Genomic DNA, 23,771 nt, shown 5'->3' on the forward strand with positions numbered 1-23,771 from the left:
GAAATAGTGTCCACTTAGACTTAGATACCCTCCTCACTTACTTCCTATTACAGTTCTCTCACTCATTCCAAAGCTAACCTCAGCAAAGCAAGGACTGCAAAAGCTGAATAACGGCAAGAAACTGGCATACTTTAATGATGACTCTTTAGTCAGTATCAGGCCATTCCACCAGTTGGGGCCCTAATCAGGGAGTCCTGAGTCTCCTAAACAGACTTGATGCGCCTAGACCTCAAGTAAATCCCTCTCTTCATTGTTTCCAGTCATCTCTATCAGGAACAACAAAATAGACCCCTTTGTGGGCCCTCAGAGGATCTTGCCCTCAACCTGGATCAACAATGGTAGAGAATGTCCCATCCTCTGAAGGGAGGATGGACAACATACTCTATGCTACACCTGAGGAAGATGGGTTGATACTGGGGCAGCATAGACTGTTCATACTCATGACCACAGAATGTGAGCTCAGATCTAGAGGGATGTAGAGGTCACACAGGCTCCTAAGCTAATTATGGGCCCCAGATCACATCAAATTGATGGGGTTTATAGTAATATACCCTTTTCCCATATTAGGGAGCTACTCTCTTCCCTGATCCAGCTTTCTGGTCCTTTTCCCAGCCATGACATCATATCCCCAGACAATAACTTGGATCCACCTGCATATCAGATTTCAGGCTCAGGAAAAAAAAACACTAGTATAGCTACAGGTCCTTTGAAATATAACCAAAATATGCCTACTAGCTATCTACAAAATAGAGGACCCCACAGCGCTTCACCTGCACCAGCCGTTAGGTCCATGATTTTCCAACAATTTGTTTGGCTTTGTATATTAACTCTCTTTTCAGCCACCAGGTTCCAGATGCTAGCAGGATGAGACCAGACTTCCCTGGACAGACAACCCCACCAATGTGCCTTGGAGCTCTGCTTCCCCAGAGCCCTTTTCCACTATGGAAAGAGAGACAGGATGGGAGTATGGATCGACCTGTCAACGCCCATGTTCAGCGGTGAAGCAATTACAGAAGCCAGACCTTCAACTTTCTGCATCCCACAATGATCTTGGGTCCATACTCCCAGAGGGTTAAAGAATAGGAAAGCTATCAGGGGAGAGGTTGGTATATGGAGGTCTGGTTGTGGGAAATTGTGCGAAGCTGTACCCCTCTTATCTTATGGTTTTGTCAATGTTTCCTTTTTATAAATGAAAAATTTTTAAAAATTCTAGAAGTAACAATGATAATTGTTAATATTAATATATCATGTGTATTCTTTCTGCATAATGAATGAAGGGGCTCTTCTATTTAAGTCTAGGTTCAATCTGAATCATCCTATGGTTTTGTCAATGTTTCCTTTTTATAAATGAAAAATTAAAAAAATCTAGAAGTAACATTGATAATTGTTAATATTAATACATCATGTATATTCTTTCTGCATAATGAATGAAGGGGCTCTTCTATTTAAATCTAGGTTCAATCTGAATCATTCATCCAGTCAAGATTGACCAACAACTGCACTATCATTCTACACTAGTACTTCTTGTACCTTCATTGACATTTGCAAGAGTTATTAAAATAGCCTAGTAGTGGATAGGTCATCACCCTCTATCATGCTCTAAATACTGTTTAATTTTTCTTTTTAATTTGTGTTCAAAATAGGCTTTGAACACAAGACAGAATTCATATTTTCAGTAGCAACAAAAATGTAATTATTTTCAAGCAAAAACAGGAGACATTTATTTCCTTCAATAGGATCAATTCTATTTCATGAAAGCCCCTTCAACTGGAAAAATTACTAAAGTTCAGCCAAAATATATCGAACTAAAAATTAAAGAGAGAAAGAGAATGCCAATACAGACTGGGACAATGAAGTAGTAAATATGGAAGCCGCAGAACAACAAATTATAGCAGTAAAAATAAATATTTTTAAATTGTGTAGCTTGTAAGGTGGTATAGTGAATGAAGCTTTGGGTTCTGAAGCATGGAAACCTGAGTTTGATTTCTGGCATCACATATGCCAGAATGTTGCCCTGCTTCTCTCTCTTCTCCCCCTCTCTCCTGCTCATTAATAAATCATTTCTTTTAATTTCAATACTAGTATCATTTGGACCTTGTCTTCTGGCATCAATGCAAAGTTTCTCCACATTTCTTTAACATTTTAAGACTTGTTATCTCATAAGCCATAGAAAAGCATTAATTTAAATATTTTAATCTTTATTTATTTGATAGAGACAACCAGAAATTGAGAGGAAGGAGGGACAGAGAAAGGGAGAGACAGAGAGATACCTGCAGCACTGCTTCACCACTTATGACACTTCCGCCCTGTAGGTGGGGACCACGGGCTCGAACCTGGGTTCTTGTGCACTGTCACATGTGAGCTCAACCAGATGTGCCACCACTTGGCCTCATTTAAATTTGTTTATAACTAAACAATAGTGAGACTACTATTTAGCAAGGCCTATGTGGTGCCACTAAAACAGTCCTGGGAGGAAAATTCCTAATCTGAAATATATTTTTAAAATGCTAAAAGTTATTTCAATGTCTAGGTAAGCAAGGTCCTAACTGGACAGAATAATAAACACAGAGTTGAAGCAAAAACCTAGTAGAGATAAAAATAATAATAATCAAAACATAAAGTAAACTTAAAATAGTCAAACTATTTTCCATTGCTAATAATGATGTAACATACATTGACATCTTGGTTAAGGAACAGAAACAATTCGGCACACAAAGAAAATGCATTTATGTTTACATGTATAGTTTCAAAGTTAAATGAATTTAAGGTGTTTGATATTAAAATCAGTTATACTTAATCAGCCAGAAATTGAGAGGGAAAGGGATGACAGAGAAAAAGAGACAGAGAGATACCTCCAACACTGTTTCACCTCTCACAAAGCTTTCCCCTTGCAGGTGAAGACCAGGGGCTTGAACCCAGGTTCTTGCACATTGCAACATGTGCATTCAACCTGGTGCACCACCATCTGGCCCCTGATGTTAAAGATTAAAGATAAATGAACTTCTAGAAAAATAATTTAATAACACTGACTCAACAGTGACAGGAGTTCATATAATTTTAATAACCTTAAATAACCCAATAGTTAGAAATCCTAGAATAAGAAAACTATCACATCTTGGTTTAACCTAACCACAGCCAAAATTTCAAAAGCAGATAATTCAAATCATACTGAAAACCTTCCAGGAGACAGAGAAAAAAAATAAAAAGAGGGAAAAAATCAGACAAAAACAGTTAAAGAAAGGAAAAATATAGGCATGGCTCACTCATGAGCAAAGAAGCAAAAATTTAAAACAAAATAAGAGCAAATAAAATCCAGATGTGTATCTAGGAGAAAAATAGCATAAAGTATAAGGAGTTAGAGTCAACCTAGGAGTATCAGTGAATTTATCATTGGGATAAGTGATTAAAGTAATATAATATGAGAAAATGTTACAAACTTCAAGGTCATTCTGTTAGAGGCAAAACAGACTAGTAAACTTCAAGATGCATTTATGATTAAAAACAAAAGACAGTAAGTAGTAGGCTGAACAGGGGCACATCCAGCTTAGCACATAAATTACCATATGCAAGGACCATGGTTCAGGGTTCAAGACCTGGTCCTCATATGCATGGGAAGAAGCTTCATGAGTGATGAAGCAGGACTGCAGTTATCTCTTTTTCACTCTTTCTTTCTTTCATCCCTTCCTCTCAATTTTTTTCTGTCCTATGAAGAAAGAAAAAAAAAATGGCCACCAGGAGTAGTGGATTCACTGTGCAGGTACTCAGCCTTAGTAATAACCCTGGTGGGAATTTAAAAAAATAAACAAAAACCCACATACAACTCTACAAGACAGAAACATCTTAAAGAACTTTTTAATGGCACAAGGAGCATTTGGAAAAGTAAAATAAAGTATCTCTGGTCCTCTCTATCAGGAACAACATAATGGACCCCTCTGTGGGACCCTATAGGACCTTGCCCTCAGGAATGTTCTATTCTCCAAAGGGAGACTGGATAGCATACTCTGCCTATCACCCGAGGATAAGGGTCCTGGAATTAGTGCAGCCTGGAATATTCCTAGCCATGACCAAGGAATATGAGATCAGACTTACAGGGATGCAGAGGTTAAATAGTCTCCTGTGCTAACTATGGGCCCCAGATCAAATCAGTGAGGTTTACAGTTAACAATATTTATACACTTTTCCCATATTTCGGAGCTACTCTCTTCCCTGATCCAGCTTTCTAGTCCTTTTTCCAACTATGACACCATCTCCCCAGACAACAACTTGGGTCACCTGCATATTAGATGTCAGGCACAGACAGAAACAAGTAAAGTCATGGGCCCCTTGGAATATACCTAAAATAGACCTACTAACTGTTTTTCCAAAATGAAGACCCCAAATGCTCATCTTCAATATTCTTGCCTTTAGGCTCATGATTATTCAACAATTTGTTCTGCTATATCTTATCTCTTTTTCAGCCACTAGGTTCCAGATGCTACTATGATGCCAACCTGACTTCTCTGGGAAGATGACCCCATCAATGTGTCCTGGAGGCCTGCCTCCCAAGATCTATGCCCCACTAGGGAAAGAGAGAGACAGGCTGGGAATATGGATCGACCTGCCAATGCCCATGTTTAGCGGGGAAGCAATTACAGAAGCCAGACCTTCTTCCTTCTGCACCCCATAATGATTCTGGCTCCATATTCCCAGAAGGATAAAGAACCAGAAAGCTTTCAAGGGAGGGGATGGGATGTGAAACTCTGGTGGTGAGAATTGTGTGGAATTGTACCCCTCTTATCCTATGGCTTTGTCAATAATTTTCATCTTATAAATAAAAATTTTAAAAAAGAAAGTATCACTGTTATAATTACATTGTAACATTCCTATAAATATTAGGACAAGAGAAGAACATTTTCAGTTGCTTCAATTAAACATCATTCTAGCAGTCCTGACCCAAAAAGAAATGCTAAGGAAAGTATATATGGTGTTTGAAATGAATAAAATGGCTTTGAGTATTCACAGATTAGAGATGCTACTGGTATAGCAAAGTGGATGGATGCAAGATCACTAAACAAAAGCCTATCAAATTTTTATACTCCATAAGAGATACCATATCCAAAGGCATAACAAAACTAAGGTGTCTAGGAAGATACATCTTACTATACCTGGGGAACATAAAGCATGAGTAAGGCCCATATGTAGAAAATCATAATGTTTTACAAAAACATTTATGAACATAAGCACATGGGTACAAAGTTCATAAATAGGGGAGCTCATTATTGTAAAAAAAAAATTCTATCATTTCTTAATTAGCCTATAGATTCCATACAATTCAAGCAAATTCTTAGTAGATTTTGTTGCTGTTGTTATTGCTATTACTACTGCTAGTTGATTAACCAGGTTTTGTTATTGTTGTTATTGTTACTACTGCTATTTCATTGATGGACTTTAAAATTTCCATAGAGGGACGAAAGTCCAATTGCAGTCAACATCACTGAGTAAGAGGGAAAGGCAAGAGGACTAGGTATCAAAACTAGCATAAAACTATAGTAACTGAGAATATACTGCACTGATACAGAGGTGATCAAATTAACCAAAAAGATCAATAATGAGGACACAAGCATAAATCTATTTATCTGTAGTAACCTGAGGCATACAATTTGTATATTTTAAGTTAATGAGACTAAAAAGGGGTTATTCAATAAATGGCACTAGGTAAGTTATTCTTCCCTATGGATGAAAATCATATTGAATTCCTACATTGCACAGATTAATTCCAAGTCATTTAAAAACTATTAAGAGAAAACACACGGGAGCGACTTATAACCTTGGACAGAAAAGTATCTTACATGAAAGAACCTAACTATGAATAGGCAAGGATGATTAAGTACATTACATTTTTTTATTCTCTTCAGCAAAAGACACCTTGTGAAAATATTTTATGCAAACTAGGAGATAATCAGTTTAACACATGAAACTAACATTAAAGATTTTTCACAACGAGATAAAAATGTACAATCCAATGGAAACCTAGACCCAAAACATGAAAACTCCTTTTATAATGGATGGATGTTCATAAGTATATGAAAATAAGCCCAACCTTAGTGTATGTTATAGTCATTTTACTATGAGTTTGACAACAATTAGGGAGCCTGATAATGTCAAGTGTAGAACTTATAGGCATGTAAAAGTGAATATTTATTCACTATAATAAACATACCAGTTGGCATAATCATAATCAATATTATTGGTAACTGGAAAACATTATGATATTTTCTTGGAAAGTTTATCATTACTTAGCCTTTCAGATGCTACTTTTGGTTATAGAAACAAATATATTGCACCAAATTATCAATAACATAAATTTTTGAGACAGCAAAAGGCTGAAAATAATCCAAATGAAAACTGACTGGGGGGAGGGGCAACGGTGCACTGGGTTAAGTGCATAGTACAAAGCTCAACCACCCACACTAGGTTGGCTAGGTCCCAGTCCTAGCCCCTGGCCCCCCACCTGCAGGGGGGTATCATTTTATAAGTGGTGAAGCAGGTCTGCAGATGTTTCTCTGTCTCTCTCCCTCTCTATCTCTCCCTCCCCTCCCCCTCTCAATTTCTCTCTGTCCTATTTAAAAAAAAAAAAAAAGAAAATGGCTGCCAGGAACAGTGAATTCATAGTTCTGGCACTGAGCCCCAGCAATAACCCTGGGGGCATGAAAAAAAACTGATAGGTAGACATATGAATTGTTCAAGGTTAATATTAACAAATACTATATAGCAGTAGGATGAATACAAATGGAATAATGTAGTTAAAGCCTAGAAACAAAAAAGACTGAACAGATAAGTCTACTATGTAGTATGGCACCCAGTTTAATGAATAACTTTATATAGTGTTTTGTGGATTCAGATGATCTAGAACAGCAAGAGAACTAGAGGAAGAGTGAGATATAAGGGCAGATATGTTCTTAGATGCCACTGTATTTATGGTGTTACTGGGTGAAAAAGAAATTCATGGATATTCATTAACTATGCTTTAAGACTCACTTATAAGAAGGCTTCTGTTTATCATATTCTACCTCATTGAATTTCTTTAAGAAGCACTGTGTTGAGCAGCACTTTGGTGTAATCTTGTTTATATTTAAAAATGAGTATCCTTTGGTGTGTAGTAAATTGTTCTAGACGGTTAAATTAAAAAAAAAATAGCAGTAATTTTCTCTGGGAGGACAAATAGAGAATTTAAACTTGAAATAATTTCTTCCTGTAGTTTCATTTTAATGGTTTTATTATGTGCATGTAGTCATTTGAATAATTAAGTAATCAGTTTCATTGGTAAGCTTTAGGCATTCAAATTAAGAGGTTAAGAGCAAAGACAACTCTGCAGTGATCACCAATGCATTTAGAGTAAACCCCTGATGGACTGAATGAGTTGATGGTCAGGTGCCTCTCTAAACGCAAATCCCAAATCACATCTGCACCTTCCCTATGCCTCCTTTTTTTCATCTTTTTAAGAGAAGCAGTTCTGAGCCCAAACATGACTCCAATACCAGCTCTAAGGTGTACAGATTAATGATGCTTTTAATAGAAAATACATCTTTTGTGTCTTATCCTACATATAGAAATGAAGACATACCTGAGACTGTACACTGTTGATTTATGCTCCATTCTACTGGAAGCTTTATGATTTCCATATTAAAAAAAAAGACAATGTGAAATTCTTTCCCCAGGCTCACACTCTCTTCAAAGATTATGAAATATGATATTTTCCCATCTTGAAATCATTTATACACAAAACATTCTGTTTCTTATTAGTCCTCACTACAGTTCACTTACTCATACACTAGAAAAACAGTAGGCTCTTCATTCTGAGTTCTTTAAACTTCATGCTGTATTTGAGTTTCTTTTCTTTTTTTTCCTTTGGAGGGGGTTAATGATATGATTATATTCTATTGTTCACTTCAGTCTATACAATAACAGTCGAATTTGAGTTACACTAAAAATAATATACAGCACAGCTGTAAAGTAAGTGCACATGTTACAATGCACAAGGACTCGGGTTCAAGACCCCAGCCCCCACCTGCAGGGGAAAAGCTTCACAAGCATTGAAACAGTGCTACAGGTGTCTCTCTGTCTCTCCCCATCTCTACCACCCCCTTACCTCTCCATTTCTGGCTATCATTATCCAATAAATAAATAAATAAATATAATAATTTTTAAAAAGCCTGTATGGCAAGAAAAACAAAGTAATGGGTTATCATTTACATGACCAACACATCCAGGGTCAGATCTTCCAGAGACCACTGAACTCTGTCCTCTCCTCACTCTAATCCTGCCATGAATGGATTTCATGGTAATGTTACTAAATTACACAAATAATATGGTCTCCATTCTAACTGGGAACAGTTGCTGCTAGGGCTTAAGAACTTGAGAAACCCAAACCAGCCTACAGAGTGCCAGTGGATAAAACTTTAAAAAGTTACTACACAAGTACAATATCCACTGATCACCCCACCTCAGTACCACAATCACCAGTCCATCTGGATAATCTCTTGGATCTTGCATTCCTAGATCACTTCCATTCTAAATCAAGCCACATTCCAGGATTTCTTATTGCTCCGTATTTTCCTGATGCTGAGAATCAATTACTGAGAGTTCCCCTGAAACCTTCATCAAGTAGAAAGGTCACATATGAGTTGGAAGTTGAGTATTCTACATCTGCTTGTTGCATTTTCTTGAGAAAGCCGTTTTCAGCCTTATTTTTCTCAACTAGATGGCAGGAAAGACAAAATCTTTGATCACTAAGAATTGTGTGAGCTAATGGAATCATAGGACACAGTCCATATAAAAGTTTGTGGTTTGTTTCGTCTATCCCTAAACATTTCAACAGTGGCTTCAACAGTCTAAGAATCAAATAAACTCCAAAATTATTCCTTCTCAATTTTTTCTATAAGAAAGACATTTCTTGACCAGGTCTTCCAAATTCCTACAACCATGCCTCATAATGTTCCTCTTCACAGGAGGAAATACACACTGTCACCCAAACTCCCAGACCTTCTCAGAGCTGTGAGCAATGGTGCTTCCTGTCATCTTGTTTGCATCTTCTTTAGCTTCAGGGTTCAATAAGGATGCCATTCACCAACCTCCTCTCCCCCGCCTCTGCCTCTGGGTTCAAAGGGGAGAGCAGAGGATCATTAATATGCATATAGTGCTTAACCAATAACTAATATTTGAAGAACCAGCATCTGTGTTCTGTTTACACATGAAAAACTTCCCATCCTTCAGGCACATATGATCTTCACAAGTGGTTTCAGAGAGGTAGGAAAGCAGTTTTCATTCCCATTTTACAAGGAAGAATTTCAGGCTCTCAGAAGTAAGAGACTTTATCAAGAAAGCCTGGGCAGGAAGAGGCAGTGCTAGGTTCTGATCTGTCTTCAGATTATCTATGTTTGTTGACCTCTCACGACACCATGAGAGCTTTCCATCTGTCATCTGTAGCTTGAATTAGATGTTTTTCTGCTTTCTTTTTCTATTTTTGTTGGGGGAGGGTGGAGGGACTTAGGTAATATATATTTGTATCACATGACCTCAGAACATCTTTCAGTTGCTATAGCAAAATAAGAATTTTAAGAAGTTAGAAAACTGCAATTTCTGGTGTATTGTTTAAAATGTAAGTCAAAAGTAGCTGAAAAAAATATGACTTAGGGGGCTGGGTGGTGGAGCACTTGGTTAAGCACACATATTACAATGCACAAGGACCCAGGTTCAAGCCCCCTGTCCCCACATGCAGGGGGAAAGCTTTGCAAGTGGTGAAGTAGGACTGCAGATATCTATCTTTCTCCCTCTTTATCTCCCCTCCCATCTTGATTTCTAGCTGTCTCTATCCAACAAAGAAAGATAATTGAAAAAAAGAAAGTTTAAAAAATACGACTGACATTTTTTTTTTAATATTCATAAACTGTCAAAGAAATGTTGGGAAAGAAGGAAAGAGCTGAATATTTTTCTCTTCTCTTCTTCCTCCTTGTTCTCCCCCCCCTCCTCTCTATTTACCAGGGCTATTGCTGGGGCGCAACTCCACCATTCCCTAATGCTATTTTTGTTTTCTTTTTTCCTTGAGAGAGGGGAAGAGATAGAGAAAGATAGAGATAAAGAAGGAGGAAGAATAGCAAAGAGAGATAACTGCAGCATTCATCCACCACTCATGAAGCTTCCCCTCTGCAGATAAGAATGGAGGCTTAAACCCAAGTCTTTGCAACAAATGCTCTCCACTGGCTAAGCTACCATTTGGCTGCTACTTTTTTATTTCAAACTATATTACAAAGTTATAGTGATCAACACTACATGAAACTAGAGAAAAAGAGACCAGTGGAATATAAGAGAAGTTCCAGAAAGAAGCCCACACATACATGACCAATTTTCAAAATAAATAAGAAATTAAATAATATTTAATAGTATTTATTTATTATTTATTTCAAAATAAATAAGAAATTAAATAACATTTGCAAAATAAATAAGAATTGAAGCTCTAATGCATATCATAACATTTGATATTATATCATATTAATAATATTATAAAACTGAAAAGTTGTTGTTAAAAGAGAAGAACATAAGTGTTCTCAACAAAAAAAGTTAAATATGTGAGGTCACAAGTATTTTATTTAACACAGTTGTGGTAATTTTTCATAATGCATAAATACATTCAGACATCATGATGTATGCCTTAGCAACAATTGTATTGCTGGTTTAGGGAGACAGCATAACAGTTATGCAAAAGACTTTTAGACCTGAAGCTCTGAGGTTACAATTTCAGTTCTCATTACCACCATACACCAGAGATAAACAGTGTTTTGGTCCGTATCTGTATCTTTCTCTCTTCTCTCTCTCTGTCTCTCTCTCTCTGTCTCTCTCTCTCTCTCTCTCATTAAAATAAAATATTAAAAAAGGAAATAATTATATTGTCAACTACAGCTCAATAAAGTTTAGAAGAATATAAAGTGGTCAAAAGAAGAATTTAGAATTTAGTAACTCTCAAAGCAAAACAAAAATGATTTGGATTATTTTTCTTCTTGTCTGCATATTTATAGATATATGTCACCTCTATTTTTAATTTTGTCCCTGTTGTTTTACCTGTATATAGATGTGGTTACTTTATTTCTTTGTCCATATAACTGCATAGATGCGAACAGTAGATGTTCATTCACCACACACATGACAAAAAACTCACATAGTAATAAAAACTAGCTTTAGAGCTCAGATAACAGTTTTCCAGTTCGTTTTGGAAAGCACAGACATACAGAAGGAATTACTAAAAACATCAGTCATTCAGCCCAAATTTCTGAGAAATACTCAAAAGACTGAAGTAAAATTTAGCAACAGCATAATTGCACTCATTACTGTTTCCATTAGAGGCTTCTTATTTAAACCAATATACTCTAAAAGAATTTGAAGAAAAAATATTAATTAAAATGTACTTTTCCACCTAAAATATTAATTCATGACTTATTATATTAATGTTTCAATTATACCTTATGCATATTGCTTGAAAATATAATCCATTTCAGTAGTTTCAGAGTAAAAGGCAGTTTTCACTGTCAATTCAATTAATTGAACAATATTTCATTGGAAAAATATTGACTTTGGTAGCACAGCAGGTTAAGCACACATGCCTCAAAGCCCAAGGACTAGTGTAAGGACCCCGGTTCGAGCCCCCAGTTCCCCACCTGCAGGGGAGTGGCTTCACAGACAGTGAGGCAGGCCTGCAGGTGTCTTTCTCTCCCCCTCTCTGTCTTCCCCTCCTCGCTCAATTTCTCTCTATCCTATCCAACAATAACAACAACAGTAATATGAACAACAACAACAATAGACAACAAGGGCAACAAAAGAGAAAAAATGGCCTCTAGGAGCAGTGGATTCATAGTGCAGGCACCGAGCCCCAGCAATAACCCTGGAGGCAAAAAAAAAAATTGACGTTATTTTTAAGTTAGAAGCAATATATATAATGAAAAAGAGGTGAATGTTCAATTCACACATCAAAAGGTAAAAATGTTTTAAGCAAGGAGAAAAAAATTACAGAAACACTCATAAAACCATTTATTTAAAAAATCTATTGGTAAAATCCAGACTAAAGTATAACTGAAGTGAGTGAATTATATTATCTATGTTATAATCAATTATAACACAAGACACTAATGGTTTCCTCATTAGCATTTACTCAAACAATATAGCATAGTTTATAAAATTTATAAATCTCCAAGTATGGTAAAAGTCATGCTATTTCTTTGATAAATGTCTTTGGAAGTGTCTGATGCTATTACACTCGGGGGATGACCAGAAAAAAAAAAAACTATTGTATTTTTGAAACAAGAGGAAATTAATCTACTGTTCCAGGGAATGGGCATTCTCTCTCAGTAGCTACCACTGCCACTTAAGTTTGGTATGTAAAAATGACAAGATCATTTTCAGAAAACTCACACAGGCAGGACTGATATAATAGCATAGCCTGGAGAACAGCACGTATATGAAATGACACAAACCTTCTAAACAAACAAACCCAGAAGAAAAAAGAAATTGCACTTGAGAGAAATATGGGAAGTATAGCTGTTCTGATTAACTTTTATAAAACCTTCAACCAACAGCATCTCATGATAGCATCTTTCAGTTTCTATTTCTAAATATATTGCTCATTGAACCACATCAGCCACTCTGAAACCATGAGAACTAAGGCAGGGTATTGTTATTTTCAATTCTAGTTAGTCTTTTAAAATGACCTTTGCCTTAAAGCCTCACTAGCCAGCAGCACAGTCGTAATGAGCAAAGCAATCTACAGCTGTAGCTATCCAAAGGCCGGCTGTTCCCAGTACTGAATCAAGGCCAAGGCCAAGTTAAAGTTTCTTAACCAAAAATTGCTTTTTTTTTTTTTAACCGATGACATTCTCCACTTGAACAGAAAAAGGAGGAAAAAAAATGCCAAACAAAACTATCTTTCAAATTTAGTCACTTCAGTCACAGAAGTGTGAATTGGGGGGTGTCATAAACTCAATGAAGACTATTTCTCATTATAAATCCTGACCATTTAAAACTGTCTTGGCTTGAGCTGGAATGTCATTTTCTGGTATTTTGGCCTCTGCAACATGAATCTTTTGTGACTCTGAAGCCATTTCACAGTTCTTGGAATTTGCTGGAGACAGATTCCCAAACACAACGTCCTGAGTGGTGGGTGTATGCAGACACACAAAAGAATGCACAACTTCACTGACCTCCCAACGCATTTTTTCCAGGGTGCTTTAATATTTCCCCTCCCACCTGCAGAGAGTAGCTCTGCACCAGAAAGAGCACCGCAGAGGAAGATGCACTCATCCTAAAACATTTTTTTCAAAAGGTTATAATACATGTAGTTTCAAAGACATGTAAAAAAAGGAGGAACTTCAAACGTCAATGCTCTCACTTCACCAAAGTGATGAGGGTTATAGGTACCTTTGTAAGCAGGGGAAAATGTGTTGGTAACATATTAGCTATATATTCCTAGTGTCAAAGAGATGTCTGGGTAATATGGTTAGGATTTCAGTATGATTTCTCATTTTGCAGACAGTGAAAAGAGAAGGTGGGAAACTAGCAACTGATATTTAAGGAACAGGACCTTGGACAATTATCTTCTTCCAAGTGCCCAGTAGCTGAAATAATATGCCACCAGTTGTCTCTCTACATTATTCTGAGCTGGACAGTACCGATCCTAATCTTACAGTTTCAATCCACCCGTGATCCACCAGGTCTCCCATTTGCTCCAAATGGGATCTTTCCTCATGTCCTTACCATCTGAATCTCCATGTGACTGATGTAATTTCTTTCCAACATACTCAGTGAATTTGGGTCACTCTGCTCCTCTGCTTGGCCATTAGAGAACTCAATTCTTGACCCATCATGTGTCTTCAAACTCCTTCCTCAGCTAAGTTGATTTATTGATTGGGATCTTTCAGTCTGTGACTGTGAGCTTCCAGCAATCACACTCTAAAGTCCTCTGTCTTTGTGTATTTATTTATTTACTTTCCCTTTTCTTGCCCTTATTGTTTAACATTGTTGTGGTTATTGATGTCATTGTTGTTGGATAGGACAGAGAGAAATCGAGACAGGAGGGGAAGACAGAGGGGGGAGAGAAAGACAGACACCTGCAGACCTGCTTCACCACTTGTGAAATGACTCCCCTGCAGGTGGGGAGCCGGGGGCTCGAACTGGAATCCTCATGCTGGTCCTTGCACTTTACGCCACGTGCACTTAACCCACTGTGCCACTGCCCAACTCTTTAAAGTCCTCTTTCTAAAGGACTCCTTACTTCTCCCTTGGCAAACCCCCTCCTTCCTAGCACTTTCAATTAGTAGATGTGTTTCCTATTTCACAAAGAAAATCTAAACAAATCAGAAAAAAATTCCTTATGAGTAACTACCTGCATGGTCCCAAAGCAAATAATGCCACTTGTACACACATACACACACCTCTCTCACCTACTCTAGAAATTATTTCAGCAGTCTTCTGTCCTACATCTTCAAGTTTTCACTCTCTACTGAGCTACTTCCACCAGCATATAAATAGACTGCTAATGTTCTCAGCTGAAAACTAATTTGGTTGGCCTTATTTACTCCACCAGAAGAAGCAGCCTTTTGTTTTTTTTGTTTAAACCAGAGCACTGCTCAGCTCTGATTTATGGTGATGCAGGGGACCGAACTCGGGGCTTCGGAGCCCCAGGCCTGACAGTCTTTGCATAACCATTATGCTATTTATACCACCTATTTACTCCACCAGAAACCACCCTATATGCTGCTCCCCACCACAGCAAAGCTTCTCAAAACAGTTGCCAACAATCTCTGTCTTCCATTCTCTCCTTCCAGGCCTTCTTCCAACCAAACTTTGTCATGGTAGCTGTCAGAATCACAAGGCACTTCCTGTTTTCATAACAGCCACCCATGGCCCACATGGCAATGATCCAGGAGTTCATTCTCACTACTCACTTCACCTCAGCCACTCGCACACACTGGGAGCAATGATCACTCTCCTTCATGACTGGGTCCTCCCTAGCTGTCTGCTTGTCCCTCTTAGTCTTCTTTACTGGATCTTCCTCTTCTTTTGTTCACCAGTAAGCTGGAATGGATTCCTAAAACTCAATGCTCAGTGGGCTCTCCTCTGATCTTATTTACTCAAAAGTCAATCACAGACAAAAATCCCACTATATCCTCAGCTCTGGAACTAACTGCCATTTCAGCATTTACATTTTGGTGTCCTATTATCTCATAATTGACTGTTTCAAAACTAAATTTTCTTTTCTTTCTTTCCTTTTTTTTTTTTTTTAGGTAGGGGAAGAAAAAAAGAGACCAAAGTTTCCTTCAGTGCAGTGGGGATGAACTTGGATGGTGCAGATAACAAAGCAGCACACTATCCAACTAAGCTATTTCACCAGCCCCGAAACTAAATTTTTAATCTCTTTCTGTACCAGAACCTTCTCCACCTACACCCTTCCCTATTTCAGTTGATGACACGTCTGTCTAGATATTTAATATAAAATCCTTGGCATCATTCTAAACTTCTCCCCTTTCCCACAGCCCACAACTACTTTCTCAAGGCATCTCAAATGTTTCTATCTTAAATATATCCAAACATGCCCACTTTTCACTACAGCTACCATGATCATCTTTTATCTAGATTACAATTTATTTCTCTAATGGCCTCTAAGTGGTCTCTGGGATTCTACTCTCATCCATCACCACCTGCAATCTATTCTTAATGCAGAAGCTGAAATCAAATGAGCTTGTTATAGTGGAATGCAGATGTTATCTCTCCTCTCCTTAAATCCTGCTCAGAATTCGCATCACAAATCCAGGAATGTTTCCTAATATCCTACAATGCAAGGCACAGTCAGGTTCCTGCTATCTTCTGAGCTCACTCTCTCTCTCTCTCTCTCACACACACACACGCACACGCACACGCACACGCACACTACCCTTCACTGCTCTCTGCTGGCTCCCATCCAGCCTCCCTACATCTTTAGTGCTCCTTGAACTATGCACCATGCATAGACTGGTCTTAAGGTCCTTCCATTTACCTTTTTGTCCACATTTTTCAGTTTCTGAAGCAAAATAGTTCTTCCCCAAATTCATGCTTAAAGGTCACCTCCTATAAAAGGGCTCTGACCACACGTTTAAACTAGGTCTGCTTCAACTTGTCTTCCCAACAGGTATATCTCATAACCGAATATTTTGTCATGCTGAAGATCACATATAATCTGGCTCTCTTGTTTCTATCCCTATACACATACTCTCTCATTATGACATTAAACCAGAATTTCCATAAAAGCAAGGGGTTGTGCTTGTGGTATATGTTCACCGTGTCCCAAACCAGAGAAGTGCTTGGAACAACACAGGAGCTCAATCCTTACTATTGACATTAACTGATGAAGCAGGGAGAGTATGGTACATGACTCTGATCTTCTATAGCTGCTTACTGGCCTACAAAAAGACACTTGCCATGTCAATGTCATAAAACTGTCAAAAAATAAAGTAAATGAATATCCTTATATCTGTGAATGTCTTTGTAAAGGATTGATTGCTGGAAGAACTTAATATAATACAATGAAAATTATCCTTAAAACTCATTCAAAAAAGCATACTAAGTAATTGTCTATATGATATGGTTAAGAGGAAGAGGCAAATCCATCCAAGCAGACCTCCAGTTATTCCCAGAAATGGCCTTTGATTGCAGGACATAAATGAAGACTGTCTAGCCTTCACCCTTCAAATTCAAAGTTACCTTTGAAAAATCCTGAGGGGATTTTTCTTCCAGCCAAACCTATGTTCCCTGAAGTGCCAGGTGCATTCAGCTGGTTTCACCTCTCATTGCTGGGTGTTTGTAGGGAGAAGTGGATACGTGCTCTGGCACCAAGAGTTCCTCTGGACTTGAAGAATGGACAAGGAACTTATCACACACTGCAGGATTCTGGACACCTGGAAAAAAAAAAAGTACACATGAACATGAAAGACAGGTAGAAGAGGGATAAGGTGTCAAAGTCTACTGAGCTGACTTAGAACCATCCCAGGCACAGGCCTTTCAAAGCCAATTCTCAGATAACAAGTCATTCCCAACACTCTGCTGATACTCTCTCCTCCTCCAATCCCAGTCATCCAGTCCACAGTCGCACTTCTACAGGAAAAGGGGAGGGTCACGAAAGAGCTTATAAGACAGGGTTAAGTGTATGGTAATCTTCATGACAACCACTAGGAAAAAAACTCAAAATCTATAGGCACACCTGGTTGTGTTGCATTTTATTTGACTGTACTTCACAGATACTGCATTATTGTACAAACTAAAAGTTTGCTGTATTTCTAAAAGTTTATGCTTCATGGCTCTGGTCATATTTTTGTAAGTCTCACACTATTTCAAACTTTCATTATCACTATTACATTTGTTAAGGTAATGTATGATCAGCAACATCTTTGGTGTGATCAATGACATCACAAGTGTCACTGCTGTGACTGTTTTGAGTGTCATAAAAGACAGCCAACAGGGAGTCGGGCGGTAGCCCAGCGAGCTAAGCGCATGTGGCGCAAAGCACAAGGACCTGAGTAAGGATCCCGGTTCGAGCCCCCGGCTCCCCACCTGCAGGGGAGTCGCTTCACAGGCGGTGAAGCAGGTCTGCAGGTGTCTGTCTTTCTCTCCCCTCCTCTCTCCATTTCTCTCTGTCCTATCCAACAATGACAACAACAATGACATCAATAACAACAATAATAACTACAACAATAAAACAAGGGCAACAAAAGGAAATAAATAAATATAAAAATATTAAAAAAAGAAACTTTAAAAAAAACATTTAAAAAAAAGACAGCCAACAGTAGATAAATGGTGTGAGTGTATGTGTGTGTGTGTGTGTGTGTGTGTGTGTGTGCGCGCACACACACACGTGCACCTTGACATTTCTATTGACCAATCATTTCCCCACCTCTCTTTGGGTTTTCTTATTACCTGAGACACAATACCAAAATTAGGTCAGTGAATACCCCTCTAATAGCCTGTAAGTGTTGCTGTGAAAGGAAAAATTGCACATCTCTAACCTAAAATTAAAAGCTAGAAATGATTAAGATTAGATAATATCTTTCTCTTGCCTGATTGCTAAGGCAAGAACTTCCAATACTATGTTGAAGAGTAATGGTGATGATGGATAGCCCTGTCTAGTTCCCGATCTGAGGGGAAATGCTTTCAGCTTCTGTCCTTTGAGTATGATGTTGGCTGTAGGCTTGCTATATATGGAATCCATTATCTTGAGGAATTTGCCATTTATTACCATTTATTTTCTGGTCCTTTTTCCAGCCAGCCAAGACATCATCTTCCCTGACAATAACTTGGATCCACCTGCATATCAGATTTCAGGCTCAGGGGGACAAAAAAAGAAGTAAAAAAAAAAAAGTATAGCCACAGGACCTTTGGAATATAACTAAAATATGCTTACTAGCTATCTACAAAATGGAGGATTCCCCAACGCTTATCTGTACTATTCCAGCCTTTAGGTTCATGATTGGTCAACGATTTGTTTGGCTTTGTATGTTAACTCTCTTTTCAGCCACCAGGTTCCAGATGCTAGCATGATGACAACCAGACATCCCTGGACAGACAACCCCACTAATGTGTCCTGGAGCTCAGCTTCCCCAGAGCCCCACCCTACCAGGGAAAGAGAGAGGCAGGGTGGGAGTATGGATCAGTCAACAACGCCCATGTTCAGCAGGGAAGCAATTACAGAAACCAGACCTTCCAACTTCTGCATCCCATAATGACCCTGGGTCCATACTCCCAGAGGGATAAAGAATAGGAAAACTATCAAGAGAGGGGCTGGGATATAGAGTTCTGGTGGTGGGAATTGTGTGGAGTTATACCCCTCTATCCTATGGTTTTGTCAGTGTATCTTTTTATAAATAAAATAAAAGTAAATAAAAAATTTTTAAAAAGATTAAATGATATCAGAAGCTCAGAAAGATTAAAAGCTAGACCTGAGCCAAGTGGTTAGCCAAGCTGTGACTGTAAAGAAAACCCTTTGTAAGGAAATACTCCAGTTAACACATAAATGATAAAAATAACAAGTGAAATAGCCCTGTTGTTGATAAGAAGACTAACAGTTTGACAGAAAACCAAAGCAGCTACAACATCCCCTTATACCAAAGCCTAATCCAGAGCAAGGCTTTAACTCTAATCCTATGAGGACTGATAGAGTTGAGAAAGATACAAAAGGAAAGCTGAATGTGCAAGTGAGTCATCAAATAATAATACAGAAGCTGAGGGTCGGGAGGTAGCGCAGCGGCATAAGCGGCACATGGCACGAAGTGCAAAGATCAGCATAAGGATCCCAGTTCGAGCCCTCGGCTCCCCACCTACAGGGAAGGGTCGCTTCAAAAGCAGTGAAGAAGGTCTGCAGGTGTCTATCTTTCTCTTCCCCTCTCTGTCTTCCCATCCTTAGATTTCTCTCCATTCTATCCAATAACAGCAATGGCAACAATCACAATAATATCTACAACAATGGCAACAGCAAAGGGCAACAAAATGGGAAAAATGGCCTCCAGGAGCAGTGGATTCATAGCGCAGGCACTGAGCCCTAGAGATAACCCTGAAGGCAAAATAATAATTAATAATAATACAGAAGCTGCAGCAAAGTAGTCAAAAGATCAATCTAAAATCAGTGATGAAAGGGATTACATTAATAAACTAATAATTCATGCAGTAGAAAATGTTCCAGAATGGGGAAGCGGGGCTGGGTGATGTCACAGCCAGGCACACACAGTACTAAGTACAAGGACCCCTGCAGCCCCTGGCTCCCCCTGCATGGGGATACTTAAACAAGCAGCAAAGCAGGTCTGCAGGTGTCTTTCTCTCTCCCTCTCTATCTCTCCCTCCTCTGTCAATTTCTTTCTGTCTTATCTAATAAAATGGGAAAAATGGCCACTAGGAGCAGTGGATTCATAGTACCAGCACCTAGCCCTAGCAATAACTCTGGAAGAAAAAAAAGTCACAGATTGGACAACAATACATCTAGGATTTGAGACAATTAAAAAGAGAGAAAAGACCCACCCTACTAAGGAAAGAGAGAGGCAGACTGGGAGTATGGACCGACCAGTCAACGCCCATGTTCAGCGGGGAAGCAATTACAGAAGCCAGACCTTCTACCTTCTGCTACCCACAAGGACCCTGGGTCCATGCTCCCAGAGGGATAGAGAATGGGAAAGCTATCAGGGGAGGGGGTGGGATATGGAGATTGGGTGGTGGGAATTGTGTGGAGTTGTACCCCTCCTACCCTATGGTTTTGTTAATTAATCCTTTCTTAAATAAAAAAGAAAAAAAAAAGAATTACCTGAAACAAAAAAGAGAGAGAGAAAATAATACCCAGATGGATACAAAAGGTGAATAAATAAAATAAAATAAACAGGTTAACTATCATGTTAGAAGCTAGTGCAGATGTTGACTAAGTGGAAAACAATACTCCACTATTTTTGTTGAAAATCCTAGGACACTCAAAAATGATGCTGAATCTACACTGTCTATGCTTTATGTATGACAGAGCATCTGCTTACAAACTGGTTTATGAAATATTTTGAAGTTGCTGTTAGAACCTGCTAACAACAAAATGTTTCACTACAAAATGATATTACTCTCCACAACGACCCTGGGTCCGTACTCCCAGAGGGATAGAGAATGGGAAAGCTATCAGGGGAGGGGAGGGGATATGGAGATCGGATGGTAGGAATTGTGTGGAGTTGTACCCTTCCTACCCTATGGTTTTGTTAATGTCTCCTTTCTTAAATAAATAAAAATAATAATAATAATATTGCTCAATAACAATGTACCTACCTGGTCACTGAAGAGCTTTAATGGAGGTTAATGTTGTGTTCATGCCTACTCCTCTGCCCATGGATCAAGGAAACATTATGACTTTCAATTTTCATTACTAAGAAAATCATTTCACAAAACTAAAGTTACCACAGCTAATAACCCCACTGATAGATCTGGGAAGAGCAGACTGAAAAGCTTCTGGGGAAAAAAAAATCATCATTCTAGATGCAATAGAGAACATCAATAGTTAGGAGTGAAAAATATCAACACAATGAGGAGTTTGAGAAATATTGATTTCAACCCTTATAGATAATTTGAAGTGGTCCAAAATTTCAGTAACTGTTATGTTACCATAACACCAACCTGACTTGCCTGGGCAGACAACTTCACCAATGTGTCCTGGAACCCCACCTCCCCAGAGCCCTGCCCCACTAGGAAAAGGTAGAAATAGACAGGCTGTGCGTATGGATTGTCAATGTTCATGTCCAGTGGAAAAGCAATTACAAAAGTCATAGTCCTTATAAGAGATTTTTGGTCCATATTCCCAGAGGGATAAAGAATGGGAAAGCCCCTCTTATCCCATAGCCTTGTCTATCAGTATCAAATCACTAATAATAAAAAAAAAGAAAAGCTGAAAACACAAAGGGTAACTTGGACTGGGTTTGTTGTATCGCACCATAGTAAAAGACTCTGGGGTGGGGAGCAGAAGGTTCAGGTCCTGGAACATGATGGCAGAGGAGGACCTAGAGGGGGGTTGAACTATTATGTGGCAAACTGAGAACTGTTACACATGTACAAACTATTGTATTTTAATGTTGACTATAAACCACTAATCCCCTTCAATAAAGAAACAAAAGTGGTAAATACTTAAGACCATGTGATACTAGCTTAAACACAGGCATATGAACCAACAGAGTAAGAGTCCAGAAATATATCATCTATTGATTTTTAACAAAGATGTTATGAGAACTGAAAGGTATCTTTCTTCACCTAGTCTTTTCAACAATCAGTGGTTACATTAAAGAAAAAAAATGAGTATCAACACAGACCTTACACTAGTCACAAAAATATAATACCAAATGAATTGTGGACCTAAATATAAGAACTAAACTTACAGGAATTTTATAAGAAAATAGAGTTAATTAATCATTGTGGTAAGAGAATAGATGTTAGCTGACAGTCTATAAGTGCAGCTATGAATGTGGACCAATGTGAAGCCTCACAGATAGCTGTTGAGAAAATAAAATGGTGCCGCATGTTTTGGGAGATTCTTTGGCAGTTGTTCGATTTCTTAAGCAGTTAGACTATGACCTATCAATTCCACACCTAGACATAAAACCCATAGAACTGCGAGTCGGGCGGTAGTGCAATGGGTTAAGCTCAGGTGGCACAAAGCACAAGGACTTGTCTAAAAATCCCGGTTCAAGCCCCGGCTCCCCACCTGCAGGGGAGTTGCTTCACAGGCGGTGAAGCAGGTCTGCAGGTGTCTGTCTTTCTCTCACACTCTCTGTCTTCCCCTCCTCTCCCCATTTCTCTCTGTCCTATCCAACAACAATGACATCAATAACAACATCAATAATAACTACAACAATAAAAAACAAGGGCAACAAAAAGGAATAAGTAAATAAAAAAAGAAATAATTTTAAAAAACCCATAGAACTACAACAATGTACACACACACACACACACACACACACACATACACACACCCTGTACGTGAATAGCCATGAAATATTTCTTAATACTTAAAATAATAGAAACCACCCCATGGCCCACCAGCTTGTCAACATTTCAGCATAATGTGGTATACACATACAATAAATTTAGTGCTAAAATGAAATGAAGTAGTCATACAGGCTATACCACTTGAACCATGACTATCATTCTAAATAATAGAGGTCAGGAAAAAAAAAAGAACACAAATGGTTTTAGACTATATGTATGAGATGCCAAGGGCAGGAACAACCATAGAAATGGAAAGTAGAGTAGCATTTTCTAAAGGAGAATAGCCAGTGACTTCCAATGCACCCAGAGTTTCTTGGGACTAGATAGCAGTGATACTTACACAACATAGCATATAACCACATAGTCAAAAACCACAAAATTAAGACACCTCAAATGGGAGAATCGTATATAATGTGAATGATATCTCAATGAAAATGCTTTTCAAAAAGAAAAGAAAAAAACATACCAATTGGAAAAGCAAAAAAATAAATAAATAAATATAGAGAAAAACAGCATTCCCCAGTCTCTTCTTTTTTCTCAGTGACAGTTTCTGCTCATCAGGAATGCGTTATCAACATTTGACCTTAGCCTATTTGTTAGCATTTCTGTCCAAAGAACAAAGAACTAAATTAGTTCTGTGCCCCTAGTCCTTTCACAATAAACAATAACTGCTTAGCTCCTGCTGGTCCTAATATTTATGCTGATGGATAAATCCACCCACGCAATCTAGTAGTTATTCCTTTGTCTCTTTTTACTGATACCAAGTCTTACCCACATGCATAATTAGAAGGTTCCTTCTCATGCTGTGTTCATAAGCAGGCAGCTAAGGTTTAGAACCTTCGATGTTAAGGCTAAGGGGACTGGGCTTATCCCAAAGGTCACCAGGTTCTAGCACCGAGCAAACTTCTGTTCATGCAGAAACCTGCTAGGTCCTAGACAGATCAAGATACCAATTGCAAAAAAAAAAAAAAAAAAAAAAAAAGTCATCCAATTTCTTACAAACCAATTTTTTGCCATTACTTTGCAATAAATTTGGAAGCTTCAAACAAAAGTCAATACAATATAGACTCTTTTACTATATTATTTCTACCATTTTCCCCTAGGTAAGAATAAATTTCATAGCCAGCAAATAGAATTATCACCTTCAGCAGCAAAGAAAATCTCTTTGCTCAGCTGGTGTACTGGCAATAGGAGACTTTCACTGCCTTGTGAAAAGATTTAGAGGCTGC

At 38.2% G+C, this 23,771-nt stretch overlaps 1 protein-coding gene across 2 annotated transcripts in view; it reads right to left on the reverse strand.

Moving 5' to 3' along the window:
* Positions 1 to 23,771, reverse strand: part of RNF144A (ring finger protein 144A) — a 171,029-nt gene that overhangs the window by 125,261 nt on the left and 21,997 nt on the right. For both annotated transcript variants that reach the window (XM_016187760.2, XM_060187028.1), the window contains exon 2: positions 16,759 to 16,952. The gene's annotated coding sequence lies outside the window, so the exon portion shown is untranslated. The remainder of the gene's footprint in view (positions 1 to 16,758; positions 16,953 to 23,771) is intronic.

Source organism: Erinaceus europaeus, chromosome 3, assembly GCF_950295315.1.
Source record: "Erinaceus europaeus chromosome 3, mEriEur2.1, whole genome shotgun sequence".
NCBI lineage: Eukaryota > Metazoa > Chordata > Mammalia > Eulipotyphla > Erinaceidae > Erinaceus > Erinaceus europaeus.